Raw genomic sequence first — 25,062 nt, forward strand, 5'->3', positions numbered from 1 at the left:
ATGAGTGAAAAATTTTTAAAATATACTTGTTCAAAAAAATATTCAAGACATAGTGTGGATATGTATAATATATAAAAATTCCACTGATGATACTGCAGATTTTTGACTTCAGCTGTTTCAACATGCCACTGAAAGTCAAGGTCAGGCTATAGCAGTCGAGTATTTGGAAATTATCTTGGCCAACTTGGAAGCAACACTGATAGGTTTCTACATTCAAGTATATAACATGTCATGATTTAGCATTTTCTGAAATAAAGTGAAACCCATTTTCACATAAAAATGCAAGTATGTTTAACAAAGACAGTAAGATCAGATTTAAAAGAAAATATACTTTAGTTTGTGTTCAGGTACTGATGGAGTACACAGTGAATGTACTTATAGGAAGCTTCATAACCTCAGAGAGAACAGTCTATCCACTCAGTGGCTGAACACTCTAGAATTTGACCACAATGCCAGGACCATAGTGTTTGAGGATTCTGCAAAGGTTTTTCATCTGGAATCCATGAAATCTCAAGAGGACTTTTTGTTGTTGTTTTTGTTTTGTTTTGTTTTTTGTAGAGATTTAGGGGGTCATGAACTTGAAGAAGAAAATTTTTGCATCATTGTTTTTTTATATATTTTTCATTTACTATGTACATGCTATGTACCAAGCATAAAGTGCAGAATAAAGCCATGACAGTTGTGGGGTTTACTTACAGAGTTTGAGGATACCGATATAAGTATTTAAAGAGTCTACCGCAATGCTTGCCATGTAATGGGAATTCTACAGATGGGATCTATGCTTATTATTTATAATCATGGTAAACCTATCTAGAAACTATTTTTACAAATGCCACAGTCAAACATATTTAGGGATCTATAGTAGGAACCAGTACCCAACATGGATTAAAGAATGAAAATATCAGTCAGTGCATTAGGAAAAGAAACTATGACTATTAACTGTTTACATCATAACCATAGGGAAGTAAGCCACTGTTATTTCTTAGAAATAATTACCATCACCATAGAGATAATTCATCTGCAGTTATATCATAGCTTATTCCACATGCTGAGACAGTCATGTGTATGGGTTTAAAAACCATTCCCAGAGGAAACAAAGGTTAGTTTGTCAGAATTAATTTGGGGTGGTTAGTACACATAGATTATTAATTGAGCTATGTCCATAATTATAGGAAATTTCATATACTACTTTTTATCCTTTTTATCAAAACAAGTGATATTTGCCAGGAAATCAACTGGCTTAGTATAAAACCACCTCTTAACTGAAATATTATCAGAAACACTTCCATATAAGTTTGAAAAATATTAGAGAGAATATCCAGGCTTAATTAGTTCTTGACTTTCTTGATCTGTCCCACTACTAAGCACTGCCAAGGGAAACACTATCTAAACTGTCTTCTGGAAACTTACAAGAAAGCTAGGAATACATTTTTCAAGTAACAGTGCTTTTTATTTTTAATATTTAATAAATGAAAAATAGAGTTTAAAAGGATTCCCTTTAGCAGCAAAATGAAACAATCTATCTGAAATACTATCCATCTTAAGTTTTCATACATGTAAGAGGCTTTTGATAATGAATACCACTGAAGTCCTTTCATATAAACAGTATGCATCTGGAACATATTTTATTAGACATGGAGAAAATTTTCCATAGCATCACTTTATGTATATATCAACAACTTGAAGGAACATGAATGGAGACACAATTTTCTGGGAATTTGTCAATATTATAGTCCTTGGGTACTTTTCTTCACTTTTTTTATGATTTGCATAGGTTGTTCAATTTATTTCTTGTGTCTGCATGATAAAAACTATGCTCACAATTGATCATAAATCATAAATATAAAGTAGCCATCCTTAGATTACCTCAATATCAATTTATTTTTTAAAATTTACATATAAATTGTTCCACAAATATGGCTGCTGCTAGATAAGTCATGGATGGAATGTTAATTCTGCTTTAGATTTCCTAATAAAGTGATTTATCATCCTGGAGTTCTTTATCAAAACTTATATGTTCACATGATTACTTTTAATACTCTTTCCTTGAAAGGAAAGCATGCATTAAACAATTAATTTCCACTCTTACTACCCAAAACCCATTTGGAAAAGTAGGCAGTCAATTAATTTAAATATGCCAGTGAATAGTTAAATTTTAGCTTGATATTCTATTGTAAGCTTTCTATTTTCCGTTTTTGCTTTTATATTCATGCACATCTTGTATAATAGAGAATATATTCTAGGCCTGTAAAACTGCTGTATGTTATTAAGTGAATTCATTCCAGATTTTATGTCTAAAAAACATTTTCAGATCTTCCAACATAAAATGCATAGTTGCTAAAGAACTTTATAGTAATTATGATTTAATGAATTATTTTATGTTGAATCGTGTAAGGATTAAGCCCAAAGACTCAGGCCCCTGACTTCTTGGATTTGAATTTTTCTCTGTCATTACCATCTCTGTAACTTCAAGAATATTACTTAACTTCTACATCTCTAACTGGGAGCTATATAATCAGGCTACCTCGTATGAGTTTTTGAAAATTAAGTAAGTTAATATTTATGAAGCACTTAGAACAGTTCTTGCTCACAGTAATGCTGTGTAAGCACACGCCAATCCAAAAAAAAAAAAAAAAAAGAGAGAGAGAGAAAGAGAGAGATGGAGAGAGAAAATCTGCAAGATAAAAGTACTAGATGCATGAACAAATCTTTTATTTAAAAAAGAAAGAAGAAAGAAATCATGAAACAAAAACAAACAGGAAACATCAAACAACAAAAAATGATTATAACCTTGCAAGTATCAATTACAAAAAAGATGGGCCAAGTTACAAACAGGACAAGACTGAAGAAATCATCAGAAAAATACCCAGAGAAATAGATAGGGAAAATAAGTCATAAAGAATGGTTTCAAAAATAACTTTGTGTGCGTGTGTATGCGCACTCATGTGTGCGCGTGTGTCTGTGCTTGTATGTGTGTGTATACATTGACCAATGAAAAGAAAGTTTAGGGTAAGTTATCTGTAACCACACAGGTAATGACTGGTCAGAATTTGAACCCAGTCAATATGATCCCAAAGCTTATCTAAGAAGAAGAAAGAGGAGTTCCCGTTGTGGCGCAGTGGTGAACGAATCCAACTAGGAACCATGAGGTTGCGGGTTCGGTCCCTGCCCTTGCTTAGTGGGTTAAGGATCCGGCGTTGCCGTGAGCTGTGGTGTAGGTTGCAGACGCGGCTGGGATCCCGCGTTGCTGTGGGTCTGGCGTAGGCCGGTGGCTACAGCTCTGATTCAACCCCTAGCCTGGGAATCTCCATATGCCGGGGGAGCGGCCCAAGAAATAGCAACAACAACAACAAAAGACAAAAAAAAAAAAAAAAAAAAAAAAAAGAAGAAGAAAGAGTAAGATAAAAGCAATATTTGAAGAGATAACAGCACTTAATTTTCCAGAAGTAGAGGAAGACAGTATGTCTCAGATTGAAAATATACTCTGTACAAAAAACAAAATAAACTCGAATCCCTGACAAGACATCTTGAAGGGAAACTGCAAAATAGAAGAGATTAAAGAAATCTTGAAAGCCAACAAGGTACAGAAGAGATTAACTGCAAAGGAGCAACAATTACAATGACAAAGACTTCTGGAAAACAACAATGGAAGCCAGAGAGAATGGAATGATACCTTCAGTATTAAGAGGAATAAACTGACATTCTGGAGCTTTTACCTAGGTGAATTCTCATTCAAGAGTAAAAGCAAAATAAAGACACTTTCAGACATACAAAGATTGAGAGTTCACCAACATTTTGTATATTTTTTTGCAAAAAGCAAAGTGAACTCAAAAGAAAAGCTGAAGTCACATGACATAAACATAAGACAAAATTGAAAAAAAAAAACATAAGGAAATAATAGTATTTAAAAAGATAAAATTGGAGTTCCTGTCATGGCTCAGTGGTTAACAAACCTGACTAGTGTCCATGAGGACACGGGTTCTATCCCTGGCCTTGCTTAGTGGGTTAAGGATCCGGTGCTGCCGTGCACTGTGGTGTAGGTCGCAGATGCGGCTTGGATTCTACATTGCTGTGGCTGTGGCACAGCCCAGCAGCCTCAGACCCCTAGCCTGGAAACCTCCATATGCTACAGGTGCGGGCCTAAAAAGTCACACACACACACACACACACAAACACACACACACACACACACTATACAATTGTCTAGTTAAGTTGCTTGAAACAATTAAATTTGTTAAAATCTGTCATTTAGGTAGAGATCACTCTTAAATAATCTTATTTTCAGTACCTCAAGAATGTGAAGAGGGGTTACTCATATGGAATAGGTCATGGTTTTCCATAGTCATGTATCTAGACCACGGCCCCTTATTTATGTTATATTTTTATTTTCATTCACTTCCAAGCCTAGCTCACCTCCTACCCCACAATGGTTATTTTATTAAAGTGAAAACTGCCCCTTTTTTCTAATCTCTTATCCATTTTTCCCAGTCTCTAAGATCCTACAGTAACAAAACCATGGGTTTAGAAATTGCATTTCCAAGTGCACACTTGGACACTTGGGAAGAACTTGTTTGGAGGAAAAAAATTTTTTGAACACTCTTTTTTTATTATTGCAAACAAAAGAAGGGAGAATAAATCATATTCTTATTTATTATAATACATTTAAAGTTTAAAAAAGTAAAAGGCTTTTCCTTATTAGTGACTTATTCTTTTTAACATCTCTTTAATTTTGCCTATTAATGGATATTCAATATGAACCCTGTACATTACACATTTATTCAAAGCATTCCGTGCTATCTTTTTCTCTTCATATTAGACTTTTTTTTTGTCCCCTACTGCTTGTCATCTTTTCTCAGAAAACTGTATTTTTTTTACCTTTAACTTACTATAAGTAGTGAATAGGAATGTCACCTCTGAATTTAGAAAGCAAAAGACTAGAGTGCTAGCTCTGCCTAATTACCTTCATCTCACGTAATCTTCTCAACATCAGGTAACATCTATATGTCTCAGTTTATTTATATGTAAAGTGAGGGTAACCTTTTATGGAGATAAATAAGGAGCCCCCCCCCAAAAAAAAAGCCCTAAGCAAAAGGTCTGTATCATAGCAAATACTCAACAGAGTGTATTTGTTGTCATTTTTTCCTTCATAGAGTAACCTCCAAAATATAAACATGTGTTCCCTAATACCATCTCATTAGTGTATTCCACCATGGAAATCAACACATCTGTCCTTAGCTCTGTGTTAAATATCTTATTGTTCTGAATATAACCTAAATATTTCATTCCTATTGATTGTATCTTTTACTATGAAATGTATTACAAAATAATTTATTTAAATCAAGGATCATTCATGTAAGTACTATGAAGCCCAGGCAGTTCTAAAATGTATATCATGGCCCACTGGAGGAGCATTCCTACTAAAAAGGACAGGTCTAACCAAATCAGTTCCACGAGAACAGGTGCCATGCTCTGCAGTTTTCTTTTGTATTTAGAACAGTTATTGGCCCAAAGGAATCTCCTAATAAATATTTCTAGATTGGATAGATAATGTGTGAATCAGTATATCATTGGGTAAATTGTATAAATATTTATGTATTTTTTAATGAATTAGTATGTTTTACTTTAGCACTATAAATATGAAAAACAAATACATGGTTCAAAGTCAGACTATATTAAAAGATATTCTGTCTGACTAATTTCACTTAGAGCATAGTGCCCTCCAAACCATCCGCTTGCTACAAATTGCAAAATTTACTATTTATGGCTGAGTAGTATTCTAGTTTGTGTGTGTGTGTGTGTGTGTGTGTGTGTGTGTGTGTGTGTGTGTGTGAATGGATAAAGAAGATGTGGTACCATACCACATCTTCTTCATCCACTCATCTGTTGTCAAACACTAGGTTGTATCCATATCTTGGGAATTATAAATAATGCTGCTATGAATACTGGGGTGCATCTTTTCAAATCAGTGTTTTTGTGAAATAAGTCAGATAAAGAAAGACAATACTTATGTGTAGAATCTAAGCGATTCAACAAAATAGTGATATAATTTTAAAAATATCAGATACACTGATATAGAGAACAAATTAATGGTTACTAGCAGGGAGAGGGAAGGGAAGGAGCAATAGAGGAAGGGAGGAGTTCCCATTGTGGCTCAGCTGTAATGAACCTGACTAGGATCCTTGAGGATGTGGGTTTGATCCCTGGCCTTGCTCAGTAGGTTAAGGATCCAGGGTTGCCATGGGCTATGGTATAGGTCACAGATGCGGCTCGGATCTGGTGCTGCTATGGCTGTGATATAAACTGGCAACTACAGCCCTGATTTGACTCCTAGCCTGGGAACTTCCATATGCCACAGGTGTGGCCCTAAAAAGCAAATAAAAGGGGGTGGAGGGGAATAAGAGGTAAAAACTATTAGGTATAAAATAAACTACAAAGATATATTGTACAATATAAGAAATATAGCCAAGGAGTTCCTTTCGTGGCTCAGCAGAAACCAATCCGACTGGGAACCATGAGGTTGCGGGTTTGATACCTGGCCTCACTCATTGGGTTAAGGATCCGGCGTTGCCATGAGCTGTGGTGTAGGTCGCAGACCCGGCTTGGATCTCGCCTTGCTGTAGCTCTGAGTAGGCTGGCGTCTACAGCTCCTATTAGACCCTTAGCCTGGGAATCTCCATGTGCCACGGGTGTGGCCTTCAAAAAGACAAAAAAAAAAAAAAAAAAAAAAGAAATATAGCCAATATTTTACAAGAACTGTAAATAAATCATAACCTTTAAAATTGTGAATCAATATATTGTACACTTGTACGTTATATAATATTGCACTGCAATTGTTTCAATTTTTTTAAAAAAAGTATTCTGAATTTTGCATTCATTCATATTCTACTCCAATCCCTATCCTCAGGGGAAACTATTATATGAAATAATTTCTAAGTTTGTCTTCAAATATACTTTCTTTCCCAAGAAGCATAAAGTGTGCATGTATGTGCATGTGTGTCTCACTTTCTCACACAAACATTAACGTATTATATGCAGTGCTTTAATCCTCTTTTCATCACTTAAAAATATATCCTGGAATTCATGTTGTATTGTTAAATAGAGACTTCCTCGTGGTATTGTAAAGTTGCTTAATTGAGTGTGCTGTAATTTATAAAATGTGTTACTTATTAATGTATATATTTGGATTTATTACCAATGTTTCACAGATAGTACTATTATATTTACAAATAGCATTTAGAAATACTGCTACAAGTAATAGCAGTGTGTATAGGCTATTTTATATTTGTGGAAGTGTAATTCCAAGGTAGGTCACTGGAAGTAAAATTGATGTGCTGAAAATTAAAAACATATACATTTACAGATACTGGTAAAATATCATGCATCTGAATTGTACCACTTTGCACTGTCACCAACAATATATGAGTCTGTTTTTTAACAACTGCAATGACAGAGAATGTGCACACCTTTGTATTTGTATTTTTCTTATTTTGAGCTAGATTTTATTTTATATGTTAAAGGAGAATTTCTTCATCAATGAATGCTTATTTATATCTGTCCCATATTTTACTAGGTTTTTATTCTTATTTTCAATCTTAAGAGCCCTTTATATATTAATGAAATTAATTCCTTGTCATTGATACAAACTGCAGATATTTTTATTTTACTTTTAACTTGGTTCATATATTTGTCTGTGTATGTTTATGTAGTTGAATTTATCGTTCCTTTCTTATGTTGTTTCTGTGCTTTGGTTAAAAAGCTTTCCAGGGAGTTCCTGTTGTGACTCAGTGATAGCAAATCTGACTAGTATACATGAGGAAGCAGGTTTGATCCCTGGCCTCGCTCAGAAGGTTAAGGACCTTGTGATGGTGTAAGCTGTGGTGTACATTTCACACGAGACTCAGATCCCATGTTGCTGTAGCTGTGGGTGTAGGCGGCAGCTGTAGCTCCAACTTGACCCCTAGCCTGGGAGCTTCCATATGCCATGGGTGAGGTCCTAAAAAGACAAAAAAAAAAAAAAAAAAAAAAAAAAAAGTCTTTCTGTATCTCAAGTTACAAAGGAATTTATTCCTATAGTCTATAACTTGTATTTTTAAAAATTTAAATCTGGAACGGAGGACAAGATGGCGGAGGAGTAGGGGGACACGCTTGCCCTCTCCCACAAACACAACAAAAAAAGCACATCTACAGAATAAATGACTCGCACAGAACAGCAACCAATCGCTGGCAGAGGAACCTAAACTCCAATAACGGCAAGAAATTCATGACATTATTGGGCAGAACAGGAGAAAAGAGGAGAGTGAGAGAAGGTGAATCCGAGCGGGACGGGGGCTCCCGAAAGGGAACTGCGGAGGAGAAAGGGATCCCGCACCCTGGAAAGTCACCTACCGGGCGAAAGATCAAACGAACCGGAGGAATCTCCACATGCAGAGAAGAGTGTAGCAGTAAGTTGGAGTACGGAAAAGCCAATCAAGAACCCAACGGACCATCTGAACTACGGGCAGAGTCACCAAAAATTGAGACGCCTGGGTGGGGGCTGGGCACGAGTCCTCGCCTCTGAAGGTTAGTCCCCCAGAGGGGGCCGGGGGACGCCCGGGTGGGGGCTGGGCACCAAGACCTTGCCTCCTAAGGTTAATTCCTGAGAAAGGGCCGGGGGACGCCTGGGAGGGGGGCTGGGCACCGAGACCTCGGCTCCAGAGATTAGTCCCCGGGCTAGGGGGGCGGGGCAGAGCGGAAACTGCTTGGGAGGTCTAGAAACCAGTTGACGGGGCAGAGACTGCCTGAGAGACTAGAAAACAAAGCTGTCGCAGAGGAAGGGAGAAATACTCCAGGGGCGGGGAAGTGGAAAGCCACATCAGAGGGAACCTGGGAGAAGAGCCTGGTCTGCACCCGTGCTGGGGAGGGGAAAGAAGAAGGGGTGGGTTCCCATAGAATACCCCCCACGCCACAGCAATCTTACAGGCCCGCTACCTAGCTGAAAACTGTGCTTCCCAGTGCATCCCCTCCCCCCACCCCCCCGCCACGCCCTACGCTCTCATGGACCTGGGGCTGCCTGCCATCCAGGAGGGCTGGCCTCAACAATTGCCTGAAGCCTACCACCACAGGGGCTGTCCCTGCACAGGCCTGCTTGCCCTTTGGAGGGGCTACCCTTCCGCAGAGCAGCACCAAACACCACCAGCCCCCAAGAAAAGGCCTGCAGCCCAGAAAAGCTAGAACAAGCTTAGCCAGGCTGTGAATAGATCAGCCTAATTCTCAGACGGTGTTTCTGAGTAGGGTTGCCCCGGGGAGGAGCCTCTTCGGTTTCCAACGGCCCTGCTACCCGCCCAAGCCCCCAGGGGATGCTCTAGTGGACCAGCTGCATAGGACTGCCAGCTCCAGGCAGGACCCCCTGCAGCTCAGAAAAGCTGCAACAAGCTCAGCCAGACTGTGAAAAGATCCGCCTACATTCTCAGGCTGTCCTTCTGAGTTGGGCTGCCCTAGGGAAGAGCCTCTTAGGTTCTCAGTGCCCCAGATAGCTGCTCCAGCCCCCAGGGGGTGATGCACCCCTAAAGAGCAGCTGCCCAACACCGCCAACCCCCTGCAAGAACCCCACAGCCTAAAAACACCAGAGCAAGCTCTGCATGACCAAGTGAAATCTGCTACCATCGTGGTGTGGACCTCCCAGTCCTGTCTGCCCTCAGGAAGCCCTCCTTTGCTTCAAAGAAACACTGTTAGCCCCATCAACACTCCAGAAAAGCCACACTGCCTCAAAAAAGATTGACCAACAATGCCAGCCCTCAGGAAATATTCCACAGCAGTGACAAGGCAAACACTACCTGATCATGGAGAGTACAACTCCCTCAGGAGAAAGAAAACAACAAGCAAGATGAAGAAGCTGAGAAACCACCCCCAGTCAAACCAACAGGAGAACTCACCTAAAACAGTCAACAATGAAACAGATCTCGGCAGTCTGACAGACCTGGAGTTCAAAAGAGAAATAGTGAAAATACTGAAGGAATTAAGAGAAGATATGAACAGTAATGCAGATACCCTCAGAAAGGAACTAGAAAATATAAGGAGGAGCCAAGAAAAACTAGAACATTCATTTGCAGAGATGCAAACGGAACTAGGGGCAGTAAAAACCAGAATGAATAATGCAGAAGAACGAATCAGTGATATGGAAGATAGAATAATGGAAATCACTCAATCTGGTCAACAGACAGAAAACCAAATCAAAAAACTGGAAAGCAATATAAGAGACCTATGGGATAATATAAAGCGGGCCAATCTACGCATAATAGGAATTCCAGAAGGAGTAGAAAAAGATAAGGGAATGGAAAATATATTTGAAGAAATTATTGCTGGAAACTTCCCAAATCTAAAGGATACTGGATTCAAGATACAAGAAGCACAGAGGGCCCCAAACAAACTGAACCCAAACAGACCCACACCAAGACACATCATAATAAAAATGGCAAAAGTTAGTGATAAAGAGAGGATCCTCAAGGCAGCAAGAGAAAAACAGAATGTTACCTACAAGGGAACCCCCATAAGAATATCAGCTGATTTCTCTACAGAAACACTACAGGCCAGGAGGGAATGGCAAGAGATATTTAAAGTGCTAAAAGGAAAAAATATGCAACCTAGAATACTCTATCCAGCAAGAATATCATTTAAAATAGAAGGGGAAATAAAAATTTTTCCCAACAAACAAAAACTTAAAGAATACAGCAACACAAAACCCAGGTTAAAGGAAATATTGAAAGGGCTTCTCTAAACCAAAAAGAAAGGAAGGAAAGGGAAGAAAAAAGAAAAGAAAAAAAAAAAAAAAGAAGAAGAAGAAGAGGAAGAACTAGGACTGAGGAAACCGCAATCAGAGAGCAGTCACTCAAATAAGCCAGCATACAGATTTAATCATGAACATGCTTCAAACAAAATAAAATTAAAAAGAAAAAAATAAAAAAGAGTCATCAAAACCATAAAATGTGGGCAAGGGATGTCAGGAGGTAAATAACCCTTTTTGTTTATATGTATGTCTCTCTACTTAATTTTAATATAGTAATGAAGTGTTTGAACTTACAGGACCATCAGGCTAAAACACACATTTATGGGAAGGGGTTAGCATACTTAAAAAACAGGGCAACCACAAGCCAAAACCAAATATTGCATTTGCAAAAAATGAAAAAAAAAAAACACTCAAGCAGATAATAACAGGAGACCATCCAACCAAAAAAAAGAAAGGAAGAATGGAGAACCATAGAATCAACTGGAACACGAGGTTCAAATGGCAATAAATAATCATCTATCAATTATCACCTTAAATGTCAATGGACTGAATGCCCCAATCAAAAGACACAGAGTGGCTGAGTGGATAAAAAGGCAAAAACCTTCAATATGCTGCCTACAAGAAACTCACCTTAGGACAAAAGATACATATAGATTGAAAGTGAAAGGGTGGGGAAAAATATTTCACGCCAATAGACATGACAGAAAAGCAGGAGTCGCAACGCTCATATCAGACAAAATAGACTTTAAAACAAAAGACATAAAGAAAGACAAAGAAGGACACTATTTAGTGATTAAGGGATCCATCCAAGGAGAGGATGTTACTATCGTTAACCTATATGCCCCAAATACAGGAGCACCCAGATACATACAACAAATATTAACAGACATAAAGGGAGATATTGATGAGAATACAATCATAGAAGGAGACCTTAATACCCCCCTCACATCAATGGACAGATCCTCTAGACAGAAAACCAATAAAGCAACAGAGATCCTAAAGGAAACAATAGAAAAGTTAGACTTAATTGATATCTTCAGGACACTACATCCAAAAAAATCAGAATACACATTCTTCTCAAATGCTCATGGAACATTCTCAAGAATCGACCACATATTGGGACACAAAGCGAATCTCAATAAATTTAGGAGCGTAGAAATTATCTCAAGTATCTTCTCTGACCACAATGCCATGAAATTAGAAATCAACCATGGGAAAAGCAAAGAGAAAAAACCTACTCCATGGAGACTAAACAACATGCTACTAAAAAACCAATGGGTCAATGAGGAAATCAAGAAGGAAATTAAAAACTACCTTGAAACAAATGATAATGAAGACACAACCTCTCAAAATCTATGGGATGCTGCGAAAGCAGTGCTCAGAGGGAAATTTATAGCAATCCAGGCCTTTCTCAAAAAAGAAGAAAGATCCCAAATGGACAACTTAACCCTCCACCTAAACGAATTAGAAAAAGAAGAACAAAAAAGTCCTAAAGTCAGCAGAAGGAAGGAAATTATAAAGATCAAAGAAGAAATCAATAAAATAGAGACTCAAAAAACAATAGAGAAAATTAATAAAACCAAGAGCTGGTTCTTTGAAAAGGTGAACAAAATTGACAAACCCCTGGCCAGACTCACTAAAAAGAGGAGAGAAAGAACCCAAATAACCAAAATTATAAATGAAAAAGGAGAAATCACAATGGATACAGCAGAAATACAAAAAACCATAAGAGAATACTATGAACAACTATACGGCAACAAGTTTGACAATCTGGAAGAAATGGACAATTTTCTAGAATCTTACAGCCTGCCAAAACTGAATCAAATAGAAACAGACCAACTGAACAGACCGATCACTAGAAATGAAATTGAAGAGGTCATAAAATCACTCCCTACAAATAAAAGTCCAGGACCAGATGGCTTCACAGGTGAATTTTACCAAACATATAAAGAGGAATTGGTGCCCATCCTCCTTAAACTCTTTCCAAAGGTTGAAGAAGAAGGAATACTCCCAAAGACATTCTATGAGGCCACCATCACCCTCATTCCAAAACCAGACAGAGATACCACCAAAAAAGAAAACTATCGCCCAATATCATTGATGAATATAGATGCAAAAATTCTCAACAAAATCTTAGCCAACCGAATCCAACAACATATCAAAAAAATTATACACCATGACCAGGTTGGGTTCATCCCAGGTTCACAAGGATGGTTCAACATACGCAAATCAATCAGCATCATACACCACATTAACAAAAAGAAGGTCAAAAATCATATGATCATCTCAATAGACGCAGAAAAAGCATTTGACAAAGTTCAACATCCATTCATGATCAAGACCCTCGCCAAAGTGGGTATAGAGGGAACATTCCTGAATATAATCAAAGCCATTTATGATAAACCCACAGCAAATATAATCCTCAATGGGGAAAAACTGAAAGCCTTCTCACTCAAATCTGGAACAAGACAGGGATGCCCACTCTCACCACTGCTCTTCAACATCGTTTTGGAAGTCTTAGCCACAGCAATTAGACAAACAAAAGAAATAAAAGGCATCCATATAGGAAGAGAAGAGATCAAATTGTCACTGTATGCAGATGACATGATTCTATACCTAGAAAACCCTAAAGACTCAACCCCAAAACTCCTTGAACTGATTAATAAATTCAGCAAAGTGGCAGGATATAAGATTAACATTCAGAAGTCAGTTGCATTTCTGTATACCAGCAATGAAACATTAGAAAAGGAATACAAAAAAATGATACCTTTTAAAATTGTACCTCACAAAATCAAACACCTCGGAATACACCTGTCCAAAGAGGTAAAGGACCTATATGCCGAGAACTATAAAACCTTAATCAAAGAAATCAAAGAAGATGTAAAGAAATGGAAAGATTTTCCATGTTCCTGGATTGGGAAAATCAATATTGTGAAAATGGCCATCCTACCCAAAGCAATCTACAGATTCAATGCAATCCCTATCAAATTACCCATGACATTGTTCACAGAACTAGAACAAACAAGCCAAACATTTATATGGAACAACAAAAGACCCAGAATCGCCAAAGCAATCCTGAGAAACAAAAACCAAGCAGGAGGCATAACTCTCCCAGACTTCAAGCAATACTACAAAGCCACAGTCATCAAAACAGTGTGGTACTGGTACCAAAACAGACAGACAGACCAATGGAACAGAATAGAGAATCCGGAAATAAACCCTGACACCTATGGTCAATTAATCTTTGACAAGGGAGGCAAGAACATCAAATGGGAAAAGGAAAGTCTATTCAGCAAGCATTGCTGGGAAACCTGGACAGCTGCATGCAAAGCAATGAAACTAGAACACACCCTCACACCATGCACAAAAATAAACTCCAAATGGCTGAAAGACTTAAATATATGACAGGACACCATCAAACTCCTAGAAGAAAACATAGGCAAAACACTCTCTGACATCAACATCATGAATATTTTCTCAGGTCAGTCTCCCAAAGCAATAGAAATTAGAGCAAAAATAAACCCATGGGACCTCATCAAACTGAAAAGCTTTTGCACAGCAAAGGAAACCAAAAAGAAAACAAAAAGACAACTTACAGAATGGGAGAAAATAGTTTCAAATGATGCAATGGACAAGGGCTTAATCTCTAGAATATATAAGCAATTTATACAACTCAACAGCAAAAAAACCAATCAATCAATGGAAAAATGGGCAAAAGACCTGAATAGACATTTCTCCAAAGAAGATACACAGATGGCCAGCAAACACATGAAAAAATGCTCAACATCGCTGATTATAAGAGAAATGCAAATCAAAACTACCATGAGATACCACCTCACACCAGTCAGAATGGCCATCATTCATAAGTCCACAAATAATAAGTGCTGGAGGGGCTGTGGAGAAAAGGGAACCCTCCTGCACTGCTGGTGGGAATGTAAACTGGTACAGCCACTATGGAGAACAGTTTGGAGATACCTTAGGAATCTATACATAGAACTTCCATATGACCCTGCAATCCCACTCTTGGGCATCTATCCGGACAAAACTCTACTTAAAAGAGACACATGCACCCGCATGTTCATTGCAGCCCTATTCACAATAGCCAGGACATGGAAACAACCCAAATGTCCATCGACAGATGATTGGATTCGGAAGATGTGGTATATATACACAATGGAATACTACTCAGCCATAAAAAAGGATGACATCATGCCATTTGCAGCAACATGGATGGAACTAGAGAATCTCATACTGAGTGAAATGAGCCAGAAAGACAAAGACAAATACCATATGATATCACTTATAACTGGAATCTAATATCCAGCACAAATGAACATCTCCTCAGAAGAGAAAATCATGGACTTTTAGAAGAGACTTGTGGTTGCCTGATGGGAGGGGGAGGGAGTGGGAGGGATCGGAAGCTTGGGCTTATCAGACACAACCTAGAATAGATTTACAAGGAGATCCCGCTGAATAGCATTGAGAACTTTGTCTAGATACTCATGTTGCAACAGAAGAAAGGGTGGGGGAAAAAACTGTAACTGCAATGTATACATCTAAGGATAACCTGACCCCCTTGCTGTACAGTGGGAAAATTAAAAAAAAAAAAAAATTTAAATCTGTGAGCAATTTATTTGGTATAGGGTATGATAGGTATAAATTTAATTTTATATTTTTAATAAATGTATACCTTGCTGTCATGAAACCATTATTTAGAATATCTATCTTTTATCCAGCAAGTTAGATTCTACATTTATTATATATATGTATATGTATATATATATATTTCCATTTGGTCTTGAGGATGATTCTGGATTTTTTATTATTTTCCATTTATTCTGTCTTCTTATTTTTATGTTAATATATTATTTCAATTATAGAGGCATCATAGTAAGTTCTAATATCTGAAGTTAGCTCCCTGATTGCCATACTTTTCTCTTTATATCACAACCCAACAGTTAACAACTTGTTAACTCTTATATAGTGTTAAATAGTAGTAGCTATAAAAAGCACTTTTATCTTTTACAGTTTTCACTGAATATGCAGTCTCTTTCCTGTCTAACAAAATTATGTCTTTGGCCAGGGTATAATATATTATATTTATATATGACTTTATGTTATAAACAAAAGTGTATAAGTATACATTATTAAGGTAAAAGTATATGTTTAAGAAGAATGCATTGATTTCAGCTCCTCTGGGTAAATACCAAAGAGTGCAATCACTGGATTGTATGGTAAAATTACATTTAGCTTCATAAGAAAATGTCCAACTTACCTCCAAAGTGACTATACCATTTTGCACTTCCACCAGCAATGAGTGAGAGTACCTATTGCTCTCCCAGCTTTTATCTTTGACTTATCTATTCTTCTTTTCAATTCTGTCAATTTTTGCTTCATGTATTTTATCTGTCAGGTGCTTATATGTTTAACTTTATTATATCTCCCTTGTGGGTTGACCTCTTTATCATTATGTGATGTCCCTCTTTATTTCTATTATTATTTTCTTATTTAAGGTCTCTCCACCCTGTTATATTGGATATTTCATGGTTTGCTTTTTTTTACATTCTTTGCCTTTTTGATGGTACTTGATTTCAGCTTGAAAAACTTCCTTTAATGTCTTTCTTTTTTTAAATGTTATTGGAGTATAGTTGACTTCAATGTTGTATTAGTTTCAGGTGTACAGCAAAGTGAATCAGTTTTATTTGTATTTATATATACACCCATTCTTTTTTCCCAATAGATTATTACAAACTATTGAGTAGATTTCCCTACGCCATAGGTAGGTTCTTGTATTTCTTGTAAGGGGGTTCTTCTAGTTACAAATTCTCTCAGCTCTTTGCCTCCACTAATTGCTAGCTGATTATTCTATTCTTTTGACAATAATTTATCTCTGGGGAATAAATTACTCCAAAGTCTAATCAAATTAAATTTGAACTCTTTGAGGGAGTACTCTTTGAGGCCAGTCTTTGATGATATTCTGAGCCTCAGAAGACTCTTTTTATCTGTCACTTGTCCTGGTTCTCTGCATCAAGTTTCTAGCAGCCCTGTGGTTTCACTTGTCACTATCATGGAACTGACAACCCCTTCTTAACTGCTTAGCATCAATGGCTCTATTGTTTTTGTCAGTGGCCTTAGTCTTGAACTTTCCCATCTCTATGAAAATAAATGTAGCCCCCTTAGTGAAAGCTGTGAACTCGCTCTGTTCTTAGGATTTGCCTCTCCCCTTGGAGAGAACTTCTGTGTCACTGCTTTTAAGCCAGGGATGGGAACAAACACTTCTATAAGCAAGTCACTGAGTCAGGGCAGTAGCCCACTCTTCTTTTCAACTCATGTTCCATTATGAAATTTCTATCCTGTAAAAAAGGTAAGAGTGGATAATTGGGATCCAGTAATATCTGTCTGTCCTTCCTGGATTGGAACTTCTGTTTTCTGATTTGTAGCTGAATGAAAGAAGAAAGCCCCAGACCTCTCAGCTGCTTTTGCCCAGAATAGAGCTTCTGCAAACAAAAGCTAGTGGCATGTAGATGAGAAATGCTGGTAGTCTTCCCTCTTGGAGAAAAACATTAGCCATAGGCTGAAAACTGGAAGAAAAGAGAAGCCTGGTTTCTTGACAGCAACTCACCTATAAAAGAACCCCTGTTCCTATGGTTATTTTTCCTTCATAATGTTCTCATATTTTTCTCATGTTTTCATTAATTAGGTTTAATAATTATTTATCTACTTTAAATAATTTTTATAAAATAGCAACTTTTATATTTTTAATTAGTCATAAAACTTTTATTCTTACTCATTAATCTTTGTGTTGTTATTTTTTATATCATTTTTTCTATTTTCTGTCAGTAGAATTTTTCACTGGAATATTTAATATATTTATTTTCATTCATGTATTTTTACTGATCCAAGTAACTGATACTATGACTATCCTATGTAGTGTCTTTAAAATGTTATTTTATAGATTCTGGAATGTACTGATTTTTATTATCATTATTAATTTAATTATTTTGAAATTCTAGTTTGCATCTACACTTTGACCCAATAATTTACTTTTTCAGTATAGAAAAGCCTTTTTGTTTGTTGATGTTATTCGTAGTTTTATTTCATTTCAATGAGAGATTGTAGCATTCCTTTTGACTTATGAAATGTATTGAGTTTGCGTTTGTAAACTAACGTGTGGTCAGTTTTCAAGAATGTCTTATGTATATACTTGAAAATATGATTTCTCTATTATTTGGTGCCAATTTAAATATATTATCATAATATATACATGTTTACTTATGTTTTTCTATATCCTCAGTTTTTTTTTGTCTGTTTACCTTTACTGGATTGAGAATGGTGTGTGGAAAACTACAAGTACTATGTATTTCCATTTATTTATCCTTGGATATACCGTGGTTTCTAATTTTAGAAAGAAGCTGCTGTGGGCTTTTATGCATAGATGCCTCATTTGAGCAATTAACAGATACTGCATTGTGATTTGCTATATCCTTACCTTGTATTGTCAGTCTTCTTACTCTTTTCTTTTTATTCATTTTTATTGTTTATTCTTATTTCTGCAAGTGGGGCAAAGGAGTGGCATTCCCTTTTTTATTCTTCATAGAATCTATTTTAAAGTTTCCCTAAGTAATGGCTAAAATAAATGTATATGTATTATTCAATTTTTTATTTGATTATACTCAAAATAATTTCCACAGAAAAGCATATGGTATCTGATAATTTTTACACTTAAAACCAGCTCCAAATAAGATTGTAATATTAGATGTCATATGTCTAAATCACTGAACTGTTTGCTAATATAGCCAACTAGTCTAACAATCCAGATAAACCCAAACAAGAAATTTACTACATCAAAACACATTGCAAATATGTGTACTAAGGACTCAAAAGCCGCAGAAACACTGTCAAATTCATTCAGTGCAGGGATTAAAATGAACTTCTGATCTCACTCTTTGAAATATGGGCATTCCGCTATAATTACCATCAAAATCATAGTAATAGTCAGATTGACACTTCAAAAGAAATACCTCTAACTTCTAAAACACTAGGCAACAAGCACTTTAAACATGTTTAACTGGAAATCTTGATAAAACAGATTCTCTGTCTCTTATTTTTTAAAGTTATTTTTTTTAAATTGACTTTTTTGAAGAAACAGGCATCTGACTTTTTAAGCAACAGATGCAGAGGCAAAAAGAGAATTACTTTACTTTTAGAGATACCCTGAAAAATGCAAAAAACAAACAAACAGAAACAGCTTTAACATGTTCTGTTAGAGAAAAATATCCGACATTGCAAGCAGGAAAGACTATATATGGATTTAGCGTGTTTGTATTTATACAACAAAGTCGCTTGTATTAAAGTATCCACACCTATATAACATGATTCGCTGGAATCATAGTATGTTTACTAAATGCCACTGGTGATTTTATGAAAATCTTCCTTAATTATTTAGGTTCATTCATATGTGTTATCCATATTAGCAATTAGAATGTCAGAGTGAGCTTATTAAATCTATGACTTACATAATGATTTGCATTTCTCTGAGTGTCTGTGATAGAGTATTGTCAAGCATTGTTCAAGACCACACTCACAACATTTACTTGCAAATAATCACATTGTCCCCTCACAAAATATCTATATCAAAGTTGAATTTTCCTTTCTCATATATGATTTTTTATAATTTTTATTAAATCATTTTCATTATTTGATTTACTACCATTTTTTTAATCCAACATATTCTTAATATGGATTTTTCCTATTTGGTAAGAATGCAGCGCCCATACTAAATCTGATAAAGGCTGATGGTTTATCAGGTTATAATTATAACAACGGCATGTTAAAAATTTAGAATATGGACTTTGAGTGTAAAAATAGATGGAGTAGAGAACTACAAGATAGCACCTAAGGGTTGGGGAATAATATTAACTTGAAGAATATTGAGGAATAAAGATCACAGTAAAAGTGAAAACAATTCAGCATAAATGAAGAAATGGAATAGATAAAATCTTCAGTTAACAATTCAATGAACATCACACGAACCTCTAGTATATGCAGTAGAAGCATAAAGATTCATACAATGTGTGTTATTATCATTATTATTTTTTAGAAGCTACTACATGCTTAGAACCATGCTAGACATAGGCACTGATGATACAATAATGAGCCCACCCAGGCATAACCCTGCAGTTACAGAGTTTATAGTCTGGTTAAGGAGATAGACATTAATAAAACAGTCCCACAAATAGATATAGAAGTGAGAACAACGTAAAGAGAGAAGAAGAAGTATGTGATACTGTGCATACAGTAAGAGGGTCTGGATTAGTGTGAGTACAGTAGGGTTCAAGAAAGAGTTCAATAAAGTTGAGATCTTAAATTTGGCAAAGTTGAAGTAGAGAAATGTTACAGGAGGAAGGAATACCATGTGCAAAATCTCTCCACCTAGAGAGAGCACAGCACATTTCAGAAACTAAAGGCTCAGAGTGCTCAGTAGTTAACAACAAGTTCAGAGGACACAGATGAAGCAGGAGCTTCAAGCTCAAATTGAGGAATTTTCCTGTATCCATTGGTGCTAGCTTACACTGGTTCTCTGTGTACAGGTATTTTCAGTTGATGCCACAGTGCTACCTAGAAATCAGCCACCGTAGAAGTAAATTATGGGAATTTGGCAAATGCTACAAATTGGTGGTGATGGGGGGTTATCTCCCAAATTTTCATCCCCAACTGATCGTCAGTCATTTAACAGCATAACACTGCCTCCATCTAAGGAGGCATTCAGTCATTAATAGTCATAACACTGCCTCCATCTAAAAACTCCATCTAGGTTTTTCAAGAGAAAAACTTGAAACCTTTTAAAGTGGAGGTGAGGCTAAGGATGTAGAATATGATTAAATTTACATTTCGAAAAAAGTTCTCTGGATCCAGATTGGAGAATGGATTGGAATGGAAAAAGGAATTCCGAGAAAACCAATATAAAACTATTAGCATTCTAGCACAGAGATGATGGTAATTGGACAGAATGATGGGGTTAGAATTAGAAGAGATTTTTAGCATTGTCTTATTTTCAGGTTAAAAGAACAGCTCCAAATGATAATAGGTACAAGGAGTAATGATTCTGTGATTTGAAGAGGTGAAGAATTAGGATAATTTGAAATGAGTGGGCTAAGGATGTACAGGCTGTTAGGGTGAGTCTTCATTGCAAGAGCTGATGTTAACCACCAGATTGACAGATGCTTGAATGGAAATAAAGTATGTTAAATAGACTCTAATGTTTTCAATAGAAATAGAATTCTGGAGGATGGTGGATACAATGAGGATAGCAAGTGGAGTCAGTAAATATTATAGACTTGAAAATGGAAGAAGTACTTAAATTATACTAAACAAGTAGAAACAGGAAACAAAGAAAATGCTGGTTTTCTCTTAATCCATAAATTGGGGAAAGTAGCCCTGGAGGAGATGGGAAAGAAGAGATGTCATTAAGAAGAAAATGAAAAGGCAAAAAATACTCAATTCAGACAAGTGTGCACTGGAAGAAAAATTTTGAGGTTGTCTCCATGGCAGCTAAGTCCTCGCCAAATTCTCCATTTCACATTGAAGCAAGCCTTTCAGAATCTGTCCAGTGCTTGGCACGTTGAGGGCTGGGAAAAGGGACAGCCATTATTGAAAGTTGGCTGGGAGGATATGCAGGTGGAGAGAAGAGAGACAAATGAGCAGCTGAAAACAGTAATGAAGTGTTTGTAATGAGGTGTTAACTAAGGCTTAAGAAATACTATCTTACATTTTCCCAGATGGTAACTCTAAGAATGAAAAGCGATTACTTTTATTTCCTTTACTCTTCCAGGCATTTATTGCTAGAAGTTCTCTCTATGAACATATCTAACCTCTGTACTCTATCAGTAGGAATTTTAATAGAAACTATTTTCGTTTTTGACTTGGCAGCATAAGAGTATTTGTTATCACTTAGGAGAGCATGTAATGTCCTTGGTTAGTATTTACTCAGAGTCGCAAGGTACATGTCTGACATTTCCCTGAAATTCAGCATACACATCCCTCAGATTCTGATAAATGAAGACATTGTTTCATCAATATTCTTGTTGAGTGCTACTTTTTAGTTCAGAAATATTTCAGGTACTTTAAGGTTAAATTGCAGTGCATAGGTGATTTGAATTTAAAAGTTCTATTTTTAAAGTATTGTGACCAAAAGTCATAAAATACTTAATATAATATATAATTGCATATTTGCCCCACAAAATTGTCCAGAAATGAGATTTGCTATACTTAGGCTAGAGCCATTCTTCCTTTCTAAATATCATCTGTATTCATATAGATGTATTTTTATGTGTATATATATGGAGAGAGAGAAAATAGATTTGCAATAATGATAAACAACTACAGTAGGCATTTTAATATAGGCTATTCAGAACATATAGAAGATTTGTTAGCTGAAGGCTTGTAGTAGAATCTTCCTCAATAGATTACCATGATTTTTGAAAAATTGATGAATGTCTTTCAGGAGAACTTTTTTGTTTTCTATTTTTTTTAATTTTTTAATTATTTTTTCTCCATTAATTACATTGTCCAATTACTCTCTCCCTCCCTCTCTGACTTAGGAACCTCCCTTCTATAAATTTCGTCTGTTTTGACTTCTGATTCCTTTCTTTTCTTGATTCTTTTGGATTGGAACACAAGACCTTCAAATTTTCCCTCTTAAAATGAATACTCCAGAGTTTTTGCTGAAAAATTTAGGTTTTCCGTTTTGGACAGAGAGATAGTACCAACATGAATATTCTCTTAATGAAATACCTGAAATATACCCTAATTCTTATTAGTAGCTGGAAGTATAGCACTGAAAAATAAATTCTTCTTTAGTAGTATGTGTTTCAAGGGTGATACACTAGTTTGTTTATTGCATATAAACTAAGTGTTCCACATACACAATTCTAGCTGGAAAGTACTCTATTTCTTTAAATAAGCACAAATAAAAGCAAATTGTTTATGATAGTTTACCATGTGATGAAGAAGAACAGACCTATATGTGATTTTAGAATGATAAAATGACAAAGATGATTATTCTAAAGGAACAAAAAATGCATTCATTGAAAATTACTTAGAGATTAATAGTTAGAGCTTTCTAGACAAGTAGTGTAATGAATGCTTAGAATCAAGTAGTCCCTTGTTCAGAAACTTTCTCTCCTATTTACTAGCTATTTGTCCTTAGGAAAAAATAGCAACATTTCCAAGGCAGAAAATTAAACAGAAATCTATGTAGGAAAGCATTATCTTGGTACACATTTCCAGTATAGTTATAATTTTCCATTTTGTGTCTTATATATGTCTACAATATTGCTTAAGTTTTACAGACTGAAGTATAACATTTAATTTTGAAGTGTATTTCTTAGTGCTTCATAAGAATGGAAAATAATTGCCCATTTCCTAATGAAGGTAATAATTAATAGGAATTCAAAATTGTTGCTTATTATTTTCATTTGAGTCATATCTAACTATCCATGGTTGTGATTTGTTTAATTATTATTTTAAAATGAATAACAATTTAATACTCCTAGTTAAAATAAATTAAGACAAGAGTTCCCATTGTGACCCAGTGGTTAACGAATCCAACTAGGAACCATGAGGTTGCAGGTTCGATCCCTGGCCTTGCTCAGTGGTTTAAGCATCCAGCATTGCTGTGAGCTGTGTAGGTTGCAGACTCGGCTTGGATCCCACGTTGCTGTGGCTCTGGCATAGGCCGGTGGCTACTGCTCCAGTTGAACCCTTAGCCTGGGAACCTCCATATGCCATGGGAGCAGCCCTAGAAAAGACAAAAATAAATAAATAAATTAATTAATTAAATTAAGACAAATTTCCTATCCATTTTAGGCTCTTCTTAATGTTCCTGTGTATATCATTTATAGGATATTTTTCCTGGGTTTGGAACCATACTTTTGGAATCAGTAGCAGAACCTGCTAAATTCTAATGAATCATACTGGCACATCCAATATACTAACAATAGTCAATGTGAACGCTGGTGGACAAAGTTATCTGCCACAGCATTTTATAATCCTTGGGTGATTTTTTTCTTAGGAGCTGGGACTAGTTAGCCTTATATATAACTTTCATCACGGTCTATTCTCTGAGCCACCTTTTTTTCAAGATTATCCAAATTTAAGAAACCAAGAGTCAGGAGCTTCAGATGTGAATATCAAAACAGGCTTGGTGTTGTCCTATCTCACCTTTGCATGGGCCCCAGTAGTACATCTCCTGCTGGTGATCAAATGAATGCATCACTACCCATTCCTTTTTATCTCCTTTATGCAAGAGTGCTCACATTAATCCCCTGAATATCATCCCAGCCTTTCTTGGCCTAGGATCTGCCATTAAATTAAATCCTTAATTTAATAATTTCCACAAAACGGAGGTTTTCCCTGGAACCTGGCACCCACACTATTTTTTCCTTTACTCTTGACATCTCTCTCTATTGTTTTGCCTGTGAAATTTGCTGTCTCTGGGTTCAGTTTTCCCTTCATCTGTTCCACGCCAAGTCATGGGATATGTTTCTATGTTAAGTTAATTATCATCTGGTAAATCTAATTGCAAAGAATAGACAATGAACAAAAATGCTGTGCAACATGGATAAGAATTGACTTCCCTACTAATTGTATAAACATTCATCATTGCCTTAGTATATTCCAAAATATTCTATGCATAAGGACACAGAACTGGACAATGCCAGCAAAGACTGTACTTTTATAGTGTTTACCTCATTTTAATTATTTAGAGGAAAAATGAGATGGAGACAGAAGCACTTCAAATTAATAGTTGTGGTCAAATAGCTAACTTCATTATCCTCCACTTCTTAATTGATGTGGCAAGATTTGATCTCTGATGTTCATATTTCAGTGAATTCACCATTTTATCATATATAATAGTGCTTTTTCAAGTTGTTTAGATATTCTATTGCCTTTTAACAGCATTTTATAAACATTAGTATAAACAGGGAACATAGAACTGCTAATTCAATGTCAACTGACATTTCTTCTCTTAAGAGAAGAAATTCAAGTATTTCTTCTCTTACTGAAGAAAAAATAGTTGAATTTGTTTGAAGGAAAAGAGCAAATCAAAACTGAGTTCTGTTGTGGTGCAGTAGGTTAAAGATCTGGCATTGTCACTGCAGTGGCTTGGGTTGCTGCTGTTGCAGAGGTTCGATCCCTGACCAGAGAACTTTCACATGCCACAGGCGTAGCCAAAAAAAAAAAAAAAAAATCAGAATTTAAAAATAAAAATATATCACTGAAGATTCTAACAGCAATTT

Source organism: Sus scrofa, chromosome 3, assembly GCF_000003025.6.
Source record: "Sus scrofa isolate TJ Tabasco breed Duroc chromosome 3, Sscrofa11.1, whole genome shotgun sequence".
Lineage (NCBI taxonomy): Eukaryota > Metazoa > Chordata > Mammalia > Artiodactyla > Suidae > Sus > Sus scrofa.